The sequence below is a fragment of the Castor canadensis genome, chromosome 3 (genome assembly GCF_047511655.1).
Source record: "Castor canadensis chromosome 3, mCasCan1.hap1v2, whole genome shotgun sequence".
NCBI classification, from domain to species: domain Eukaryota; kingdom Metazoa; phylum Chordata; class Mammalia; order Rodentia; family Castoridae; genus Castor; species Castor canadensis.
The window spans coordinates 282,501-302,500 of NC_133388.1; positions in this window are offsets into that span (position 1 = coordinate 282,501).

Below are 20,000 nucleotides of genomic sequence, written 5' to 3' on the forward strand. Positions count from 1 at the left end.
GGCCAGCTCGCGGAAGCCGATTCGTCCTGTGAATCCAAGCTGACCGACAGACATACTGTGTAGAAACGTCGTACCGGGACTGACCGGCAGCCCGTTCCAGTCTCCAAAGCGCCTGATGGCCGCGAGCGTGCAGGTGGGGAGGGAGGCTTGCCGCCCTTACTACCTTGGTGGGTGTCCTCAAAGTCCCTTCCTTCCCCTCTCGCCACACTCCTGCCCCCCACCCCCCTTCTCCCACTCTCAAAGCTCTCGGGTGCCCCCATCTCACCCCGATGCCCTAAGTAAGTAAGTAAGTAAGTAAGTAAGTAAGTAAATAAATAAATAAATAAATAAATAAATAAATAAGTACATACATAAAAACTTGCTGTGACTCTGCCTTTTCCTTTTGCTTGCACTCAACTGACCTTCTGGATAGATGAGGCTACTTTTGGAGAACTGAGACACCCACACACGAATAACAATCAGCTTCAGAAAGTGTGTGTGTGTGTGTGTGTGTGTGTGTGTGTGTGTGTGTAAGGGCCAACCTCTGGGGTCTGGGGTGTCCCCTTTTTACTATTTAACTTTCCCAAGTCAGGCAAGGAAAATCTGCCTATGTACACCAGGCTGGCCTCTAACTCTCTAAATATCACGCTATTTGTGTGTATTTGCACACTCTCTGAATACTTCCTCCTGGATGAATCTCCGGGAGGGAGGGAGGGAGGGAGGAGAGGGAGAGGGACTCACTTAGAGGTGGGTCAGGTGAGTGAGACACATGCTCTTCCGCTGGGTCGGTCTTACATCGGGACCCGAAAGCCCACTCTGACACCTATTGGTGCACTCGATTCCTTACCATATAAAATCCACGAGGATTCAGTTGTGGGAGGACGCCCGCCCCCCCCCCCACCATGCACGAGTGTGTTCCACACACTCACACACACACACCCTCACTCCTGTCATCTCTGGTACTTCTGGTGTAGCACGTGACCGTTTCATGGCTGATTGTTTGAATTGAGGACTGACTGGGGTTTCGACTCTCCATTTTGCTATGGTTATTTTGGACATGCATGGAAGTCTTGTGGAATTCGTAACCTTAGTGGTTGCCCAAAATGAACAATAGGTGGCGCTCGATGACTACTCTTGGCATTACCGGGAGAGAGGGGTGTGTGTGTGTGTGTGTGTGTGTGTGTGTGTGTGTGTGTGTGTGTGTGGTGTGTGATGTTCAGAAGTCACGTGCGTGTCAGAAAGGACTCTGTAAGAAACACCAGAGATGGACAGTTTCTTGTCCGAACACAAAGGAAAAAGGAGAGGGATTCGCAACTGATCGTGGTCTCCAATTTCTGAATGGCAGAGCCTCCGCTGAGAAATGCAATGAAGAAAATGCTTCGGAATTGTCACTACGAATCCCCTCACCCATACTGAACGTGCACATCCTAATAAAAACACCCTCGATGGGAGGGAGGGAGCGGGAGGGACGGTCGGACGGACGGACTGAGAGAGTGAGAGAGATTATAAAGCATGCGGCTTGTACCCTACTTGGGAGGATAAAGTAGCAGCTCCTCAAGTGCTATCCCTTGCCATACGACTCACAGACTGAAATGACACGGGGCACCGTCCGTCCGTCCGTCCGTCCGTCCGAACGGAGGCCTTTCTGGCAACACAGCTTTGTGTTAACAAATTCGACCTGGACTTCTGTGTATTTGTAAAAAGCTGTTTCTTGACCGAGACCTCACCTTGTCCCCACTCTACCCCCAGATTCAGAGCATCGATCCGGCCGTGTGACACAGCATCCCTGCTTCTTTTCATCAGCATGAAATGGAACACAGGCGTTCTGCTCTCTCTTGAACCTGTCCTGCCTAGGAGGCTGTGGAGAGCTTTTAAATAGTACCGGTGGTTGTTTGGTTCTGATAAGATCCCACTGTGCTTAAATACTCTAAGAAAACCTGTGGATGGATAAGGAAGGGAGAAGATGGCAGCACTTCTTCATTTAAAACGAAGAAAATGAAATGATCGCAGTAACATTTCCTTATGTTCGCTGCACAGAATGAGTTCTGCTGTTATAAATTTGACGCCGGTTGTTTTTACAATTTAAGATCCCAACTTTTACTGCTATTTTTCCTACTCCAAAAAACACTTACAGCTTTTTCTCTAGGAACCTGATATTTGTGTAGTATGATTCACTGGAATGTTTTTCTTTGTGATGAAAGAGACGGGGGTGGAGGGACACGGGGACGGGGACGGGGACGGGGGAGGACGGGGGACGGGGGGACGGGGGGATGGACATAAGAAGGCGATGAGGGTGATTCTAACTCTGCTGGATTCATGTATTGAGTTTTCATTAGTTATTTTTACTAACATTATTTATTTAAAAATTTATATAAACTTATTAATTTATAAAAATAAATTTATTTATGTATTTACTACTGATTTGCAGTACGAGGGAGGGATCAGACCCAGAGCTTCCTCCTTGCTAGCATGCTAGGCAAACGCTCGACCGCTGAGCTACATCCCCAGCTGTAATCGTGCTGGTTCCACACAGGCTTTTCTTAAATGCAGATTTTGTCATAAAGTTGTTACCGAGTTTTACATTTTTTAGAAAGCATTAAGACGTTATTGATTTTTTTAAAGAAAAAAGTTCACTTTTTGGCTTATCCTATTTTGGCCCTTTCAGATCTCACACACACAGACACACACACACACTCACTCACTCACTCACTCTCTCTCCTTTGTATTTATTTTTCCTTCCTTCCTTCCTTCCTTCCTTCCTTCCTTCCTTCCTTCCTTCCTTCCTTCCTTCCATTTTGGTGCTGGCGGGTGGTACTGGGGCTTGAACTGAGGGCCTCATACTGCCAGCCTGTGGCATGGACAACGCTCTTGCCTCTACCCAGTCCAAAATCATCACCCCCGAGATGAATCCCCATTACCTACGCGTTGTGGGTGGTTGGGAAAGTCCAGTCGAGGATGCGTCTCCTCTTTCAGAGATTATAAAATGGAAGCTTTAGACGGCAGTGGAAAGTGGCTTACGGAGAGAGAGAACGAAAAGATGTGTTCACGTCACGTCTTTCTTGTCTCGCTTTGTGAACGTTTCCGGTGTTTTGTCACTGCTGGGTTTGTATTTGTGTGGTTGTTAGCTAGAGCTCCGATGGGTTGGATTTTTGAAGCGGGCGGTCGGTCGCTCGTGCGGACCGGCTGTGGAAGTTCAGGGGGACTCGCTCATCGGTGGATGTGCAGTACCGATGACTTGTTGATAGTTCCTTTAAATAAATACTTTTATTTGCTTAATCGTGATAAGGGGTAGGAAGAGGACAGGATTTCAGAGCTACCCTTTGTGAGTTTTCATTTAGATTCCTGGTGATAACTGGAATCTATTGTCACTTTAAAAAACAAAAAACAACCACAAAAAAAAAACTAGAGTCCAGAAAATATTTCTTGTGACCTGCTCTTTCACAAAGAATGCTTACTTTTGCTAACTGAGAGTTGCCGGGCGGTTAGAGTGACCGGGTCGTTTCAATAGAGACTGAAAAATAAAACTTCTACTTAGATCTTAGAAGCAAGGATAATGCTTAGGTTACTGTTATTTGTACTTTGAATCGTTTTCTCTCTGAGTTAAAACTCCTAAAAATGTATAAGCGTTATGCTACGCCACGCCAGTTTTACTCCCGGGCGGTAGTCTGTGTTCACACGGACGGACGGACGGACGGACGGACAGACGAGCTGAGGTGATTTTGATAAGACTTAGTGGCAAATGACCAGGCTGATCTGCTGTTTGAGTTTTCTCTTTAGTTTTTTTCTTGTCTTTTGGCCGAGCAAGGTCCGTCGATAAATGTCGCTCCTGTGCGTGTGTGCGTTAAACAAGATGTAGACGGCTCCTGTGCGAGATGCTGCATCATGAAAAGGAGCTCAAACCCCAGGTCCGGAAAGAAAAAATAAATAAATAAAGAGGGAACTCCATCTAATACAGCAGTAGTTTTGCTTGGCGACGATGAGCACACGTGTAGCACTTTGACAATATCTCTGAACTTTGGGGGGTGGAGGGGATGGGATGGGTACTGGGGTTTCATCTCGGGGCCTACACCTTAAGCCACTCCACCAGCCCTGTTTTCTGGAACTATTTGATTTGCCTGGGGCTGGATTTGAACTTGGATTCTCCTGATCTCTCCCTCCTGAGTAACTAGGATTACACACGTGAGCCACTGGTGCCTGGCTGATACCGCTGCTGAATTACTTAAACCTTTCTCGGCCCTAGAAAAAACTCCATTCGTTGGTTTCATCTTACAATGAGATGGTTGTAATGAATGAAAGTAGGCACCTGGTAACGCAGCAACCACGGGTGTTTGATTTGTCACTGACAGACGCCAAGTACCGAGTCCCCATTTTTCCAGTAATTTTCTTATAAGTTTTGGAATACGTGGACTCAGTGAGGAGTCACAACCTTAGCCGTGTATTAGAATGCCCTGCGGGACCTACGGCATAAAAAAAAAAAAAAAGCAATTTTTTTTTTTCTTTTTGTCATATTATTGTTGTGGTGTGGGGGACGGTAACATTGAAACCTCAAATTTCAAACTGGTGAAACAGGGAAAAGACACCTGCCTCTGTTTTCCCTTTACAAAACATCGAATTGCCACAGAGTCTGTTTGCAAATATGAGAATCATTCAACTCATAGCTACTTGATGATTGAGTATCTTTCTGGTATTTCTGTAATGTCTTTCTTTCTGTTTTCCCCTGGAGTGTGAACTCTATGTCAGCATTTCTTTAGGTATATGTATGTAATAAAAGGTACTTGACCTTCTTTATTTGGAAGGTAACTGCAATCTCCTTTGATTTTGTTTTGTTTCCTGAGCCACAAGCCCTTTGCTTTTCTTCTTTCTTTCTTTCTTTCTTTCTTTCAGTTTAGTGTACAGCGAGAGAGTTTGCTGAGATAGAAAAGAGTAAAGTGGGGACAGGGTTCCCCTCTTTTCTTTTCCAAATTTTAATACGGTTCTGTGTGTCTGCTTCGTTTTAGCTCCTTCACTGCCATAGCTGGGAGCAGGTGACTGCTTCTTGCCCTCTGCCTTCTCCTTGTCTGCTGATGATCCAGGTGTAAAGGTTATCTGTGCGGTGAACTTTAAACTTCACGCACACTGGCACCCTTTGGCTTGCTGTGAACGGGAAATCCTTGATTTCTTTGATTTGCTGAGGCATGAGCTAGCCTGGGCAAATAATTCCAGAGACCCCTCTTCTCCAAAATAACCATAGCGAACTGGACCGGAAGCCCAATTGCACTGAAGCGATTGGAGCGCAGAAGCACCGAGTTCCGACTCTAGTTCCCCTCCCCCGCTGACACACGAAGGCCCGCCATTTTCTGCCCTGGCCCGCCAGCCATCTTGTCCCCCGGCCACCCAGAAGAAGCACCACACCACACCACACCACACCACACCACACCCACCCAAAACAAACAAAAAGACAAAAACTCGGCTAGGGGCGTGGCTCAAGTAGTAGAGTTGTCTACCTGGTGAGCATGGGGCCCTGAGGTCAACTCTCTCTCTCTCTCTCTCTCTCTCTCTGTGTGTGTTTGTGCGCGCACGCGCGCGGCAGATGGCGGGGGGAGTGGGTGGGGGTGGGTGGGGGGAGATGAGGATAGCGGACGATTGCAAGCTTTAGGAAGAACGTACGCGTGCTCGTGGATTGGGAGAATCGGCGCAGTAAAAATGTCGGTACTCCCCAAAGTCATCTACGTGTTGGACGCGATTCCCATCAAAATTCCAATGACGTTCGTTAAAGAGATCGAAAGGCCCTGGGATCAATCCCCAGCACCACGAAAAAGCAAAAAGACAGAAATCATGGGAAGGCTTCAGTGGCTGGAATTTCAGAATCGTAAAGGCAAACTCAACTGATTTGCTGGTCTTGTGAGTTTAGCTAAAAACCTGAAATCACTGAACAAATCCACTTTTGCTCTGGAGCTGTGCCATTCCTTCTGGAAACTGCTATCCACATTAGCTATTCATATTTAAATTAGTTAAAAATAAGTGAAATTTAAAGTCCAGCTCCTTGGTTGTGCCAGTCACATCCCATGTGCTCAGGTGCCCATCACAGAGAAACCCTTCCGTCATCACAGAAAGTTCTGGAGTAAGGACTCAGCTCTATGGCGATGGCCTGGATTTTCCTAACCCCACCGGTTCTCTCGCAGATGAGAACCTGTGTGTATCCCCGTCACCTGTCGCTCCCATCGTGTGTGCAAACAGTCGGCCTTGCCGGAGCTGGTTCCCACTTGCTCCACAGTCAGAATACCACGAATCATGGTCCTGAATTAATTTAGAAATACCTAATCTGTGTTAGGAAAATTAAGGCAATTAGAGAAGTAGCCATGTTAACGTACCACTTAATGATATTCATAAGGACATTTTTATACATAAATTTACTTGAGGCAGTCAAACACGGATGTAGACATGTGGGCATGTGCTTCGTTTCACAGCTGCAAGAGCTAGGCTCACAGCTAACACTGGCCAGGACAGGACAGACCAGGAGTCACAGCAGAGACACCGGCCCCGTGGTTTTTTGGTTCATCCGTGTTTGTTTTTTGTGATGAGGACTTGCTATGCTTCCAAGGCTGGTTTCAAACCTGGATCCTCCTGCTGTGGCCTCCTAAGTAACTGGAATTGCAAGCACTTGCCTCGTTCAGATCTTGAGGCTGCCTCAGGACCCATTTCCTGGTGAAGCCTGGTATCTTCCTCTGCGAGGATTCATGGTCCAACTACTCACACGTGAAGTGAGTCCCGGCAGAGAGGATGAGCCAGTCAAGGCCACTGACAAGCCACAAAACTGAAAATCGTCCTTGATTCTCTCAAATCACAGAAAGAGCTGGAGAGTGGTGCAGCAAGCCACAGGTGTAGGCTTCGGGGTGAGTCAGGTTTGGGTCCTGCCCTTCCTTTTTGATCGTGGGCCACTCTTCTTAACCTCCCTGTCTCCAGTCTCCTCATCCTCAGCATGGGAAGCGTGGAAAAAATTATACGGCCACACCATGGACTATCCTGGAGTCATTTACATCAATGTTACAAAAGAGTCTTTATTTTCACAGAACTCATTTAGTTGGTAAAATGTGCTACAACTCACTACACATGCTCTAACCCAATTTTAACAAAATACATGTAAACATACGTGCACGTGTCCCAAGGAAAACAATGCTGGGCAATACAGGTCGAAATGTCAATAAGATAAAATGATAGGCAACATTCCTTTATTTCTGCAGGTGACTTGAAAAAATAAAAGAATTTTTCTACAGACTGTCCAGAGCCTTTAAATTGACCATTTTCTGGCTTTACTCGTGCAGAATATTTTCCCTCACAGTCTGAAGCACTCTTTCTTGCAAGTTAACACGCATGAACTCCAGAGTTAAATACCACATAGCAGTACAGGAAGAAGTCACAAGGTTTCTGCAAGAGATCGAAAAATCTACCGTGAGATTTATATGGAAACACAAGAGGCCGCGGATAGCCGAGGCGACACTCAGCCAAAAGAACGATGCAGGAGGTATCACGGTACCTGACTTCAAACTGTATCACAAGGCAATAACGATAAAAACAGCCCGGTACTGGCACAAAAACAGACACGAAGACCAGTGGAACAGAACAGAGGACCCGGATACGAAGTCACACGACTATCACCGACTTGTCTTTGACAAAGGCGCTAAGAATATACGATGGAGAGATAGCAGCCTCTTCGACAAAAACTGCTGGGAAGACTGGTTAGCGGTCTGCAAAAAAACTGAAGCTAGATCCATGTCTATCACCCTATACCAAGATTAACTCAAAATGGATCAAGGATCTTAATATCAGACCCCAAACTCTAAAGCTGGTACAGGAAAGAGTAGGAAGTACTCTGGAGTTAGTAGGTATAGGTAAGAACTTTCTCAACGAAACCCCAGCAGCACAGCAACTGAGAGATAGCATAGATAAATGGGACCTCATAAAACTAAAAAGCTTCTGTTCGTCAAAAGCGATGGTCTCTAAACTGAAGAGAACACCCACAGAGTGGGAGAAAATAGTTGCCAACTATACATCAGACAAAGGACTGATGATAACCAGAATATATAGGGAACTTAAAAAACTAAATTCCCCCAAAACTAATGAACCAATAAAGAAATGGGCAAGTGAACTACACAGAACTTTCTCAAAAGGAGAAATTCAAATGGCCAAAAAGACACATGAAAAAATGCTCACCGTCTCTAGCGATAAAGGAAATGCAAATTAAAACCACACTGAGATTCCACCTCACCCCTGTCAGAACAGCCAACGTCATCGCCAACACCACCGACAACGGGTGTCGGCGAGGATGCGGGGGGGGGGGGTGAAAGGAACCCTCGTACGCTGTTGGTGGGGATGTAGACTAGTACGACCGCTCTGGAAAAAAATTTGGAGGCTACTTAAAAAGCTTGACCTCGATCTACCGTTTGATCCGGCAATACCGCTCTTGGGGCTATACCCAAAAGACTGTGAAAAGGGATGACTCCAGAGGCACCTGCACACCCGTGCTTATTGCGGCACTATTCACAATAGCCGAGTTATGGAAACAGCCAAGATGCCCCACCGCTGACGAATGGATTAAGAAAACGTGGTATCTATACACGATGGAATCGTATGCAGCCGTGAAGAAGAACGAAATGTTATCATTCGCTGGTAATTGGATGGAACTGGAGAACATCATTCTGAGTGAGGTTAGCCTGGCTAACGATGAAATACAGGAGAGGACAGATAAATGCACAAATTGGAAAGTGGCTACAGATGAAAGGTCTGCTGAGAGCTCAGAGGATGACTAGATGGGAAGACACATTCATTTCCCACTTGACTCTGGACAGTTAAGCTCTTATACCTTGGGGTTTTTTGCCAGTGACTCCTTTAGCATAGGGGTCTGAGGTCAGAGCTGTCATGTGCCTTCTATGCTTTGCCAGACTCCTTGTCTTCTATTCTGGCCTGTTAAACTTGATCCCCTTTTCTTGTCAGTGGGGAATCTGGTATTTTGTTATGAAGGTTTCTTGAAGAGATTATTATTATTATTATTATTATTATTATTATTATTATTTTTTTTTGCAATTAATCACATTTAGGATAGAGTACCTACACAGCAAATTAAAGGACCCAGAAAGCTGAATTCAGTAATGACCTAGGTACACCAAACATTGAATTTGGGAAATCAAGGGCTGGGATCAAGAGGGGAGTTGGAAGTAGTGCTATGTAGAATGGTTTGACAAAGGGAACACTATGTTCTCTGCCTTTGCTCATACAGCAGGTGTTATAACTGACTTGTCTTCAGTCATGGTGCTTTGAGCCTCATGTATTTTTGTATTTTGACCCCACAGGTGTGGTCTGGTTTACTTAGAGGAAATGGGCATAAGAACAAACCTTTTGCCTTTATGGTGACATCTAGACAGACGACTGTTGTTAGAAGGGACTATGGTTTTCTCAATTTTCCCTGCCGGACAGGGTCTGTAACGACACTTAGTATAACCCTAACGCATGGCAACTGGATAGTAAACGGTTTTCTAGTTCCATTGCTGTCTATCGCCTAAGTGGACTTTCGTTTGAAATTCTTCAGTTGTCGTAATCTCTTCAAATGTTGAAGAATTAGGAATGAGTCGTGCTGTCAAATGCTCTGAAAGGGATGCGAGGCAGCAATTGCCATGTAAAGTTTTTTTTTTCCACGTTGGGGATCAGACCCGGGGCCTTGCGCACGCTAGGCAAGCACACTCTACCACCGAGCTGTACCCCCGCCCATCATTGTCTTCCTGGTTCGTTTCTAACTCTATGAATGAATTCTAGATTTTCCCCGAAACTAAGTTGAATCTGTTCCAAAATGAAACAGGCTTCTCAGTCAGGGACATACCTACTTCTTCCCAGTCTGCCTTTTGCTTAAAAGCACCAAGCAGAGACATTATTTCCCTTTGCTATACTGTGATCCCTACATTATTAAGAAACCAAAAGATCACTGAAAGAAGGCTGGCAGAATGCATGAGTGTTTCATTAGGGGAGAAAAGATCAAGTGACAGTGTCAGTTTTTTTCCGCTTCTCACTTCGTGAGCTGAGTGAAAAGCATGAAAATTCAAAAAAAAAAAAGACCAAAAATCGTATGTTCTCCCTCATATGTGGACATTAGATTAGATCAAGGGCAGACTCAACAATGGGATTGGACTTTGAGCACATGATAAAAGCGAGAGCACACAAGGGAGGGGTGAGGATAGGTAAGACACCTAAAAAACTAGCTAGCATTTGTTGCCCTTAACGCAGAGAAACTAAAGCAGATACCTTAAAAGCAACTGAGGCCAATAGGAAAAGGGGAACAGGAACTAGAGAAAAGGTGAGATCGAAAAGAATTAACCTAGAAGGTAACACACACGCACAGGAAATCGATGTGAGTCGACTCCCTGTATAGCTATCCTTATCTCAACCCACAAAAGCCCTTGTTCCTTCCTGTTATTGCTTATCCTTTCTCTACAACAAAATTAGAAATAAGGGCAAAATAGTTTCTGCTGGGTATTGAGGGGGTGGGGGGGAGAGGGAGGGGGCGGGGGCAGGGGGGAGAAATGACCCAAGCCTTGTATGCACCTATGAATAATAAAAAAAAAAAGAAGAAGAAAGAACATATGCTCAGCTTTAGTACAGCCAGGGTTGTGTGGTGTCCCCGAGAAGGCCAGGGATCCATCTGCAGCCGATATTCTCCTGCGACCTGGCCTCGGCCCCTGGAAAGTAGTTACGATGGGGGGCGGGGGGGGGGCGGGGGGGAGAGCATCTGGCTGCTGAAAACTGAAGCAAGCTTGAGCCCCTGAATGTAAATCCCAGTCAGTCCCAACGACGACGACGACGACAGTAATAGTAATTCAAAATATATTTGGGAGGAAGGGCAATGTGGTGTGGCTGTGGTGTAGGCAGAGCCCCTGCCTAGCAAGAGCAAAGCCTTAAGTTTAATCCTATGTTAGTATTTGGGCTGGCGAGTGGCTCAGGTGGTACTGTGCCTACCCTGAGTTCAAACCCCAGTACTACAAATAAATACGTGTGCATATGTGTGCTTCTGCGTGTGTGACATACGTATCTATCTTATCTATCTATCTATCTATCTATCTATTTATCTATGTGTCCATATATGGAACTTAAAAACATTTTATGTGTGAAGTGCAAAAAAATATACAATGTACATGTATGTAAAGTGAAAAGAATTTTTTGAAACTTACTCTATTGCCTGATGATTCCCTCACTCCTCTTATGGGAAGGATTTTTCTCCCACCCCTGGTGAAATACCATACCACTGAATTTGCTCAAGCTTCACCTATTTATTTATTTATTTATTTCATTTTTTTTCCTTTTATTTATTTAAATCGGGGGGGGGGCGGGGTGAGACCGGGGTTTGAATTCAGGGCCTCCTGCTCACCAAGCAGAGGTTCAACCTGTACCACTTGAACCACAACCCCGGTCCTTGTAAAGGTGGGAGTATAATGGAAGGGTCTCTGATTTTCTCCCCCTTCCGATTCTCATTGACTACATTTACGTCCTGTCATCTGATACGCTTGGGGGTGTAAAAAAGAAAAAAGCCTATGCTTTCCTTCAGGGAAAGGATGTGAAAACCTTATGTTCCTTTTCTACCGTTGATTCTAACTATAGGGAGGTGACAATTCACCGTTCACCAGAAAATGGTGTCATCTTCCAATATTTAATTTATTTCTCAAATTGAATGTGGAATAGTAATTCTTCTAAGAACTGGAAGTCCCCCCTGGAGTTACGTGGTGACAGCCTACACAGTTTCCTCAGAGATCCTGTCTCAAAAAACCAAAACCAAGCCCCTCTTCCATCATGTCATTCTAATTGTTGTAGCTTGAAGGAAGTCACTTTATGTCTTGGTAACTCCATGTCCTGATGAAAATAACAGCGGTTTCACGATTGGGTTTTGTTGGGGGGGGGAAGCAGAGAAGGTGGGGGAGTGCGTGTCTCCCATCTCAGGGAATAGGTCGGTTCAAGATGGGAGGCCTCTGTACGGGGCAAGGGAACAGGCATTCCATAAGAGATGTGTTTTCGGAAACAAAAGAAACACAGAGTCTCACTCACGTTGGACCTGGTCTAGAAAAAAGCTAGTCCTCTGAGTCTGAGAGGCAGTCAGTGGGACGGGGATTAGGGTTAGGGTTAGGGTTAGGGTTAGGGTTAGACATTCCTAGATGTGGGCTGGAGTATCTTCTGCTTAAGTGGGAGTCCCTGTGCTGATGTGACAGACGTGTAGCAGACTCTCCGAGTAGTTTACAGATGAGCAGGCACAGAGGGTCTCTGTGTAGAGATGTGATCTTAATAGAAAAAGTGGGAGCTGGCGGAGTGACTCAAGTGTCAGAGTGCCTGCCTAGCAAGCTTGTGTTTCTGAGTTCAAACTCCAGTACCACCAAAAAAAAAAAAAAAATTGCTTTAACAGAAAAAAGGAGCTGGAGCTGGTCGGGCTGTAAGAAAGGCATGGGTGTTTTTTGGTGGTTGCTGCCGCATGTTATGTATGTCTGTACGTATGTTCGGTGTTTTGTGTATTTATTTATTTAATCTTTATTGTTTGGCAGGACAGGAATTTGAACTCACTTCAAATGGACTTGCTTCCTAATTTTTGGGGGGTTTCTTTTTTGGCAATACTGGGGATTGATCTCAGGATGGTAGCGGCCTGGCCTCCTCGTTCCTTAGATGCACACCATAGGGAAGGTGCTCTAGTGCCTGGATGACGGGAGTGTACCACAAATGGTTTGGATTTGGATGGCTGTTTCTCTCCAGAAAAGTTGTTGGCTATCTGCAGTAAGCTACCTAACTGCTGGTTTGAACTACTGCTGGTTTGAACTACTGCTGGTTTGAACTACTGCCTCCGGCCCTCTTTTTATCTTCTTCTTTCTCATTTTTTGGTTTGTTTTTGTGTGCTACTGAGGTTTGAACTCAGGGCCTCCTTCTTGCTAGGCAGCCCTTAATTATTGTATTGAAAGAATCTCATTTCCAAATTGCTGTCCGTGATACACAGCCCGAAATGAAAACAAACTTTTCTTCTATGTGGAAAACAAAGCACTAAGCAGATCCAAAAGCTCTTTTTTCTTTTCTTTTCTTTTTTTTTTTTGGGCTATCCTCCGGTATGGGGATGGAACCCAGGGCCTCGTGAACTGAACGCTAGGCCAGCTGTCCCCAGCCCCAACCCCCCAGCACTGTTTTGTTTATTTATGTCTTTATTCATGTTCTTGTTCATTTCTGTATGTATTTATGTAGCTGCCTATCGGTGCTGGGGTTTGAACTGATGGCCTTGTGCTTGCTAGAGAGGCACTCTGCCACATGAGCCGCAACCCTCCGTTCTGAAGGATTTTTAAAAATTTTCTTCTTTTAAGCATACATCTTAAACAAAACCGAGGAATCCATAAACCGTGATCTAGGGTCAGTTCAGTGTCTCGTCCAGCCAACTCTGCTTTTGCAGGAAGTCCTGAGGTACATAGGTGGGGCTTTTAACAGCTTTCAATGGGTCTCTTTTTGTCTTTGCTGTGACTCGATTTGCAAGACAAAGACGGCTGCCTCTCCGTGCCAGAAGAACTGGTTGGAACCCCCTCCCCCACGCGCTATCACCGGTGTGACCTTTCCGACAGGCCTGGGACTCTCTAAGCAGGCCGTCTGTCACTGAGTGCCATCCGCAGTCCCTTTTCTACTTTGTAAACCAAGTTCTGAGCTCCTTTTCACAAGTGCTCCTCTCTTACAAACCGTGCCTTTTGTTCCAGCCTTTGCCCTTGGGCGGGAAAACCCGCCCGGGAGGAGCCCCTCCCTTGAGCGAGCTCTCGCTTGCTGGCGTCCTAAGCGGTTCTCTCCCGCCATCTCCCGGTGAAATAGGGCAAGGACAGCAGGACGCCCGAGCGTGGGCCCTCTGCTGAGTCTGAGGGCTGTTGTGGGCCTCCGAGGCGGGCCAGGGCTCCCCTTCGTGGCAAAAGACCTAACTCCAGAGAAAATCTCTCACCTGTGAGGAGGAGGGAGGAGGGAGGGAGGGAGGGAGGGAGAAAGGTAAACAGAAAGTTCAGAGAGAGAGGAGAGAGGCAGAGAGAAGATAAGAGGTAGAGGAGAAAGGGAGGTAGAGTCTCTCTCTCTCTCTCTCTCTCTCTCTCTCTCTCTCTCTCCCTCCCTCTCTCTCTCAACTCTCTCTCTACTTCTGTTTCCGTTTACATTTCTCTCTCTCCCTCCCTCCCTCTCTCTCCCTCCTTTCCTCTCTCTGTCTCTACCTCTCTCTTAACTCTCTCTACCTCTCTCTCCACTTAGTTCTTTCTTAGCTCACTCTGCATTTCTGTCTACTTCTCTAACTCTTTATCTCTCTCTTTGTATTCCTCTCTCTCTCTCTCTCTCTCTCTCTCTCTCTCTCCCTCTCTCTGCCTCCCTCCCTCCCTCCCTCCGTCCTTCTTCCCTCCCTCCTTCCTTTCTCCCTTCCTCCCTTCTTTTCAGCTTTGCTGGGAACCTGAAAGTGTTCTCAAAACATAACTCTGTTTGAATAAAGGAGCTCCCCTCTCACTCCTGGCCGTGCCTGCCAGCCAGGTGACACCTACAGGAGCCTCCTCCCCATTTCCTTTGGTGTATCTGGTGTATCCTCTGTAACTATTTCTTGATGGGTAACGTGATGGGGGTTCCATCTGACATCCTGAAGTCATAACTCTCTCTGATGTTCCTGATGTGAATTTATACCAGCTATGTTCCATAAAACACAAATGCGACACACTGTATATAGCTCAAACTACACCCCATTGTACTTTCAGATGTCACGAGCATTCTGTCTGAATGCATCATGCGTCTAAAATCATAGAGTCAGAGTCGTAGTTATTTTGACACACTACCTTCTTAAATCACGTAGGAAAAAAAAAAAAAGCAGGCATTTGATGTTTAGACCGACAGACCAAACCCTGTGTGGATGCTGGACAAGTGGAGCTTCCCGAGTGCTCTGTGGAGGCCACACACGGCCAATGTATTCCCAACAGCACCCCAGCCGGTGCCAGGGCCCGACTTGATATTCCCGGGCGGGGGCGGGCCGGGCCCCCGGTTCTCATCGTTCCCTGTCAGAGGAGGCTCTCTCGTGTCGTGTCGTGTTCGTGTCACTGTGACCCCCACTGATGCTGTGTGGTGAGGAGCTGAGAGGCGCTGTCCTTTACGTGTATCTGCGCGACGGCGGCGGCGGCGGCGGCGGCGGCGGCGGGGTTCTTTTCTTCTTCCCTGTCAAACAGGGACACAGGGGAGGGAGGGGATGTGAAGTGAGTGACACCGAGGACCCGGGAAGGGACAGGGACACGGGAGGGAGGGGGGGGTGCGATTTTGCAGACGAGGAGAGTGAAGTTGAAACCGCTATCAGATCCTGAACTGCTGGAAACAGCAGCATCCCCGGAGAGTCCTCCTGGGCTTCTGTCTGGACAGGGCGGGACAGATGGACTCTGTGCGTGTGGGGGGGGGGGGGCGGGGGGGGCGGGGAAGAAGCGCTGTCTGTACACCTCTGGGTCCGGTTTCCTTTTTGAACTCCTCTCTGGGGTCTCCCAAGGCCCTTGCCGCTTCTCTTTCTCTCGTCGCTGCCCGCCGTGAATTCACAAGCCTCACGAAGGAAGGGGCAGTTTTGACTTCCTCGGGGCTGCCCTGTCAGGGATGGGACGATTTCCAAGGTCCCGGGGCGTCACCTAGCGGACGCTGCGTGGAACGAATGTGGGGTGGGATGAGAAGCCACGGCCGGGATCTGACTCCTGGGAGGTCTCGGGGTGAGTGGGGTGTGGAGTCGGTTGTCAGGCGGACTTTCTGTATGAATCGGTCCCGGCGTCGTGGACCTTGGACTGTCTGTCTGTCATGTCTCGGAGAAAGAGCCGCTCGTTTCGTTTCCCCCCTGTGTTCTCCAGATGGGGCCGTTGGGCTCAAGGAGGTGTCTGTCCCTCGGTCCTCCCGTGGTTTGTTTGGCTTTCGCGGCCGGAGGCCCGCCCGGCCCTCGGAGAGGTTGTTTTTTTTTTGAAACTCAGACAGACATGCTCTCCTCCTCCTCCTCCTCCTCCTCCTCCTCCTCCTCCTGACTGGACTAGCGAATCTGCCTGCTCTGGAGCACACGGTTAAACTTACTAGGCAGGCGCTCCACCCCTTGATCGGCTCCGCCACCCCCACGATCCTGAGGCCCCAAAGATCAACACCTCTCTCCCCGGCCGCCCGCGCGGAGCGCAGCCCGAGACGCGAAGCCGCGGCGGGATCGATCCTGGCGTGTTCTGTGACTCGGGTGCCGGGAAGGACCTGACCTGCCGTCACGGTCTCGGCGGAGTCAGTCCCCTCCCGCCCCCGACTCGGCTGGCTGTCAGGCGGACGGACTTTGTGTGTCAATCGGTCCCGGGGTCGTGGACCTAGCTGGGTCTGTGTGTCTCGGAGCAAGAGCCTCTCGTTTCCTCCCGTTTTTCTCCGGGAGGGGCCGATGGGTTCCCTCAGCTGTCCTTCCCGTGGTTTGTTTCGCTTTCGCGGCCGGAGCCCGCCCGGCCCCCGGCACGCCGCTGGCTTTCCTCTTTTCTTTTGTTTTTAGGCGCCCGGGGCTGGCGGCCGAGGGTGGGAGCGAGGGCGGGGAGGATGGCGAGAGCCCAGCGGAGCGCCTCTCCGTGTGATTTTTTTTTTTTTCCACGTCCCCTCCGGGTCTGGGAGTCGGGCGGGCGAGCGATCCCGTGGAAGTGCAAGTGGAGTTGAAGGCGAGCGCCACCTGGCGGCCGCTTTTATATAGCAGGCATCCCTTTGACTTCCGCGGCCGGGCCAAGGGATGACGTGTGGCCGTGGTGAGCCGGGCAGAGTCCCGGCTGCTCCGGGGAGCCGGGCGGCCCTGCGGCCGCGGTGGCGCGGTGGCGCTGCGTCGCCTGTCTGTCGTAGTTTGGACCTGCGGGTTCGCGGGAGGGCAGGCTGTCGCCGCGCTCCCGGGCTCCGCGTCTGCTGGTGCGGCTGGTCCGGGACTTTCCGGAGAGCTCTTCCGCGAGCGGAGGCCTAGCGGACGGAGCGAGCCCGAGCCTTGGGGGCTGGAGTTGGGACGGGGCCGCTCGGCCGCCGGCCGGCCCTGGCTCCTCGGGAGTCAGGGACCGGTCCCCGGGTAGGCGGTCGCCCGGCGCAGACGCGGCCTCGCCCGCCCGCGTGCCCTCGCGCGGTCCGTTCGTCGGAGGTGCCTGCCGCGGGTGAGTCCCCCCCCGCCCCCCGCTCCGCGTTCCGCTCACCGGCCGGGGAAGGTGTGCCCGGCCCGCTACGGCTCTCGAGTCGTCGCCGGGGTCCCTTTCTGCCCCCAGAGGGGTCGACCAGCTATCCCTGTGGGCTCCGGTCGTGTCTCTGATGGGGACGTCCTGGACACGGGTGGCCGGGACTCGGTTCCGGGAGGCCGCCGTCACCGGTGGACTCGCCCCGCTTCCGGGCACGCACTTTTAGCTTGGCGACGCGGGCGTTTTGTACCTGCAGGTAAGTGCTGACACGCTGTCCCTCGGTGGTTGTCGCCGAGGGGTGGACGGAGCCGCTCTCCTCGGACGCCCGTCTCTGTGGCTTTTCTGCCGCCCTCCGCGCGCTTCGGGAGCCCGTCGTGCCGGCGCGCAGGCTCTTTGGACGTCCGAGTGCTCCGATCTCGAGGCCGCCTCCGGGTTCCGACATCGACGGCGACCCGGAGGTGTTCGGTGTGGCGGGCGGACGAGGCGCCGGCCGGGGGCCCTCTGCTCCCCGCGCGCTTCCCGCCACGGGCCTCGGTGAGGCGGCGTTTGGGACAACCCGACTTTTCCGTGGACTTTGGCGGGGCCCCGGTGCCCCTTTGCGTGTCAGGCGTTCCCGTGCTGCTGGGTTTGTCCGTCGCTCTCACCCGGGGGGGTTCGGGGAGCGGGCGAGGCTTTTTAAAGTTGGGCTTCTTTCTGGTGGCTGTCCTCGCCTGCCTTTTCCTACCCCGGCCTCTACCGGCTGCTTTTCCTTTTTTTTTTTTTTTTTTTTTTTTTTTTTTTTGGTTATCTGAGCGAGGGGCTGTTTCTGTAAGACCGGCCCTGCCACCGCCCCGGCCTCCCGAGTGCTGGTTCCCCGCGCTTTCTGTGTTTTTGTTTTTTTTTGATTTGTTTGGGGCTCTCTCCCGCATTCGCGTGCTTGGGCCATCCCGAGGCTGCTCACGAGTGCTGGGATACGGCGGGCGTGCGCCACCCGCGCTCGACTCTCCCCCCTTCCCCCTTTTTTGGCCTTTTACGAGGGGGTTGCCTTTTCCCGAGGCGTTTCTTCCTGCTCGGCTGCTGTTTTGGTTTTGTCTCGTGTTTTGAAACTCAGGCTCGCTTTTGTCTTTCCCGACTCGGCGCCCTGCCCTCCCGGGTGGCGGGGTCTGGCCGTTTTCGCCTCCCTTCTCGCGATCGATGTGGTGACGTGGTGCTCTCCCCGGGCCGGGCCTAAGCCGCGCCAGGCGAGGGACGGACATTCACTGCGAATGGGACCGCTCTTCTCGTGCTGCCAGCGGGCCCCTCGCTTCTCCGCCCCACCTGCCGGTGGTGTGCGGAAGGCAGGGGTGCGGTATCCGGCCTGACCTTCGCCTTCCCCGCCCTCTCCTCGTGGTCGGGGACCCAGACGTGCGGGAGAGGGGATCACCCCTCCCGCGCCCTGGTGCCTTGGCGGTGGGTCGGCCCCTCCCCGCGGTGGGGCAGGGGCCCGCGTTTCCCCCGCCGTGCCGCGCGTCCTCCTCGGGCGCGCGAGCCGCGTTCCGTGCGTCGTCGGCCCTTCGCGGTGCTCCTGGAGCGCTCCGGGTCGACTCGAGGTGCCCGAGGCTGAGCGGTGGTGCCGTTCCCGTGTCCCCCGGTGTCTCTGCTCCGGTCGCCGCTGTGGCGGGGCTGCCCCGTCCGCGTTGGCGGGCTTCTCGAGGCCATCGGCCAGAGAAAAGGGGGGTCGAGGCGGTGAGAGAGAGGGCGGCGGCGGCGAAGGCCGCCTGCCGCTTCTTGACGGCCGTGTCGCGGGTGCGACTCGGTCCTTGGGGCGGGCGCACGCCCGCGCGCCGCCTCTCCCGGTTGGCCGCGCGCGGGCGTGTCGAGCGATCGTGGCGGGCCGTGGGCCGTTCTGCCGTGCCACCCGGCGGACTGAGCGGAAGATAACGTGAGGTCGCCCCGGCCTCTGACCGCGAGTGCTCGACGTGTGCCCCGTGCTTACCTATACCGCAGACCCCCCCTCGCCTGGCCACTCCCGCGGACGGATCCCGCCTCTGCGGACCGACGGGGGCCGGTGGGCCGGGTTCGGTCCACCCTCAGTGAGCAAAGTTTCTTCTCTAGCGATCCGAGCGGGGCGTGCTTTGCGAAGAGGTGGGGAGGTGCCCGCCTCCCCCCCCGCGTCTGCCCGCCCGCCTACGTTCTCGCTGCGCGAAAGTCAGCCGTCCGACGCGTCTGTCCCGATCCGATGCGTGCCCGCGCCTCCCCCCTCCGAGCTGGGGGAGGGTCCCGCGGGGGGGTCCCGGCCGGTGTCCGGCTCTCTCGGGGGCCTGCCCGCGAGCGTGCGCCGAGGTCTCGCTCCGCTGGCGCGTGGTGTGTCCGGTGGGGGGGGTGTGTTGGGGGTCGGTGGTGTGGCGGACGTCCCGGTCGGTCCCGCCCCTCCCCTCACCCTCCCGTCGCCGTCGCCGCCGCCGCTGCTGCCGCCGCCGCCGCCGCGAGGGGCTCTCCGCCCGCTCCCGTCCCGTGTCGCCGGCCGTTGGCGCCGACGGCGGTGTGCCGGCGCCGGCGTGGGCCCGGGTGGCCCGTCGCGCCCCTCGCGCCGGGCGCCGCGACGGTGGGTGCCCGTCCCCCGGAGGAAGGGGGCCGTACGCGTGTGGGGTTCTCTCGAGCGAGGCCGCCGAGGCGGTCGTCCTCCCCGGCGTGCGGACGTCGGCGGAGTCGCGCGTGGGAGTCCCCGTCGACGGGGCTGGTGGACGCGGGCGTTCTCTCCTCGCGGGAGGAGGTGACTCCTCCCGTGGGGGGTGCTCTTCGGACTCCGCCGGGCTCCGGCTTCCGGGCGTCGCGGGCGATGGCGGGACCGCCCCCGTGGGGGGGCGGTGGGATCCCGCCTGGTTTCCCCGGCGG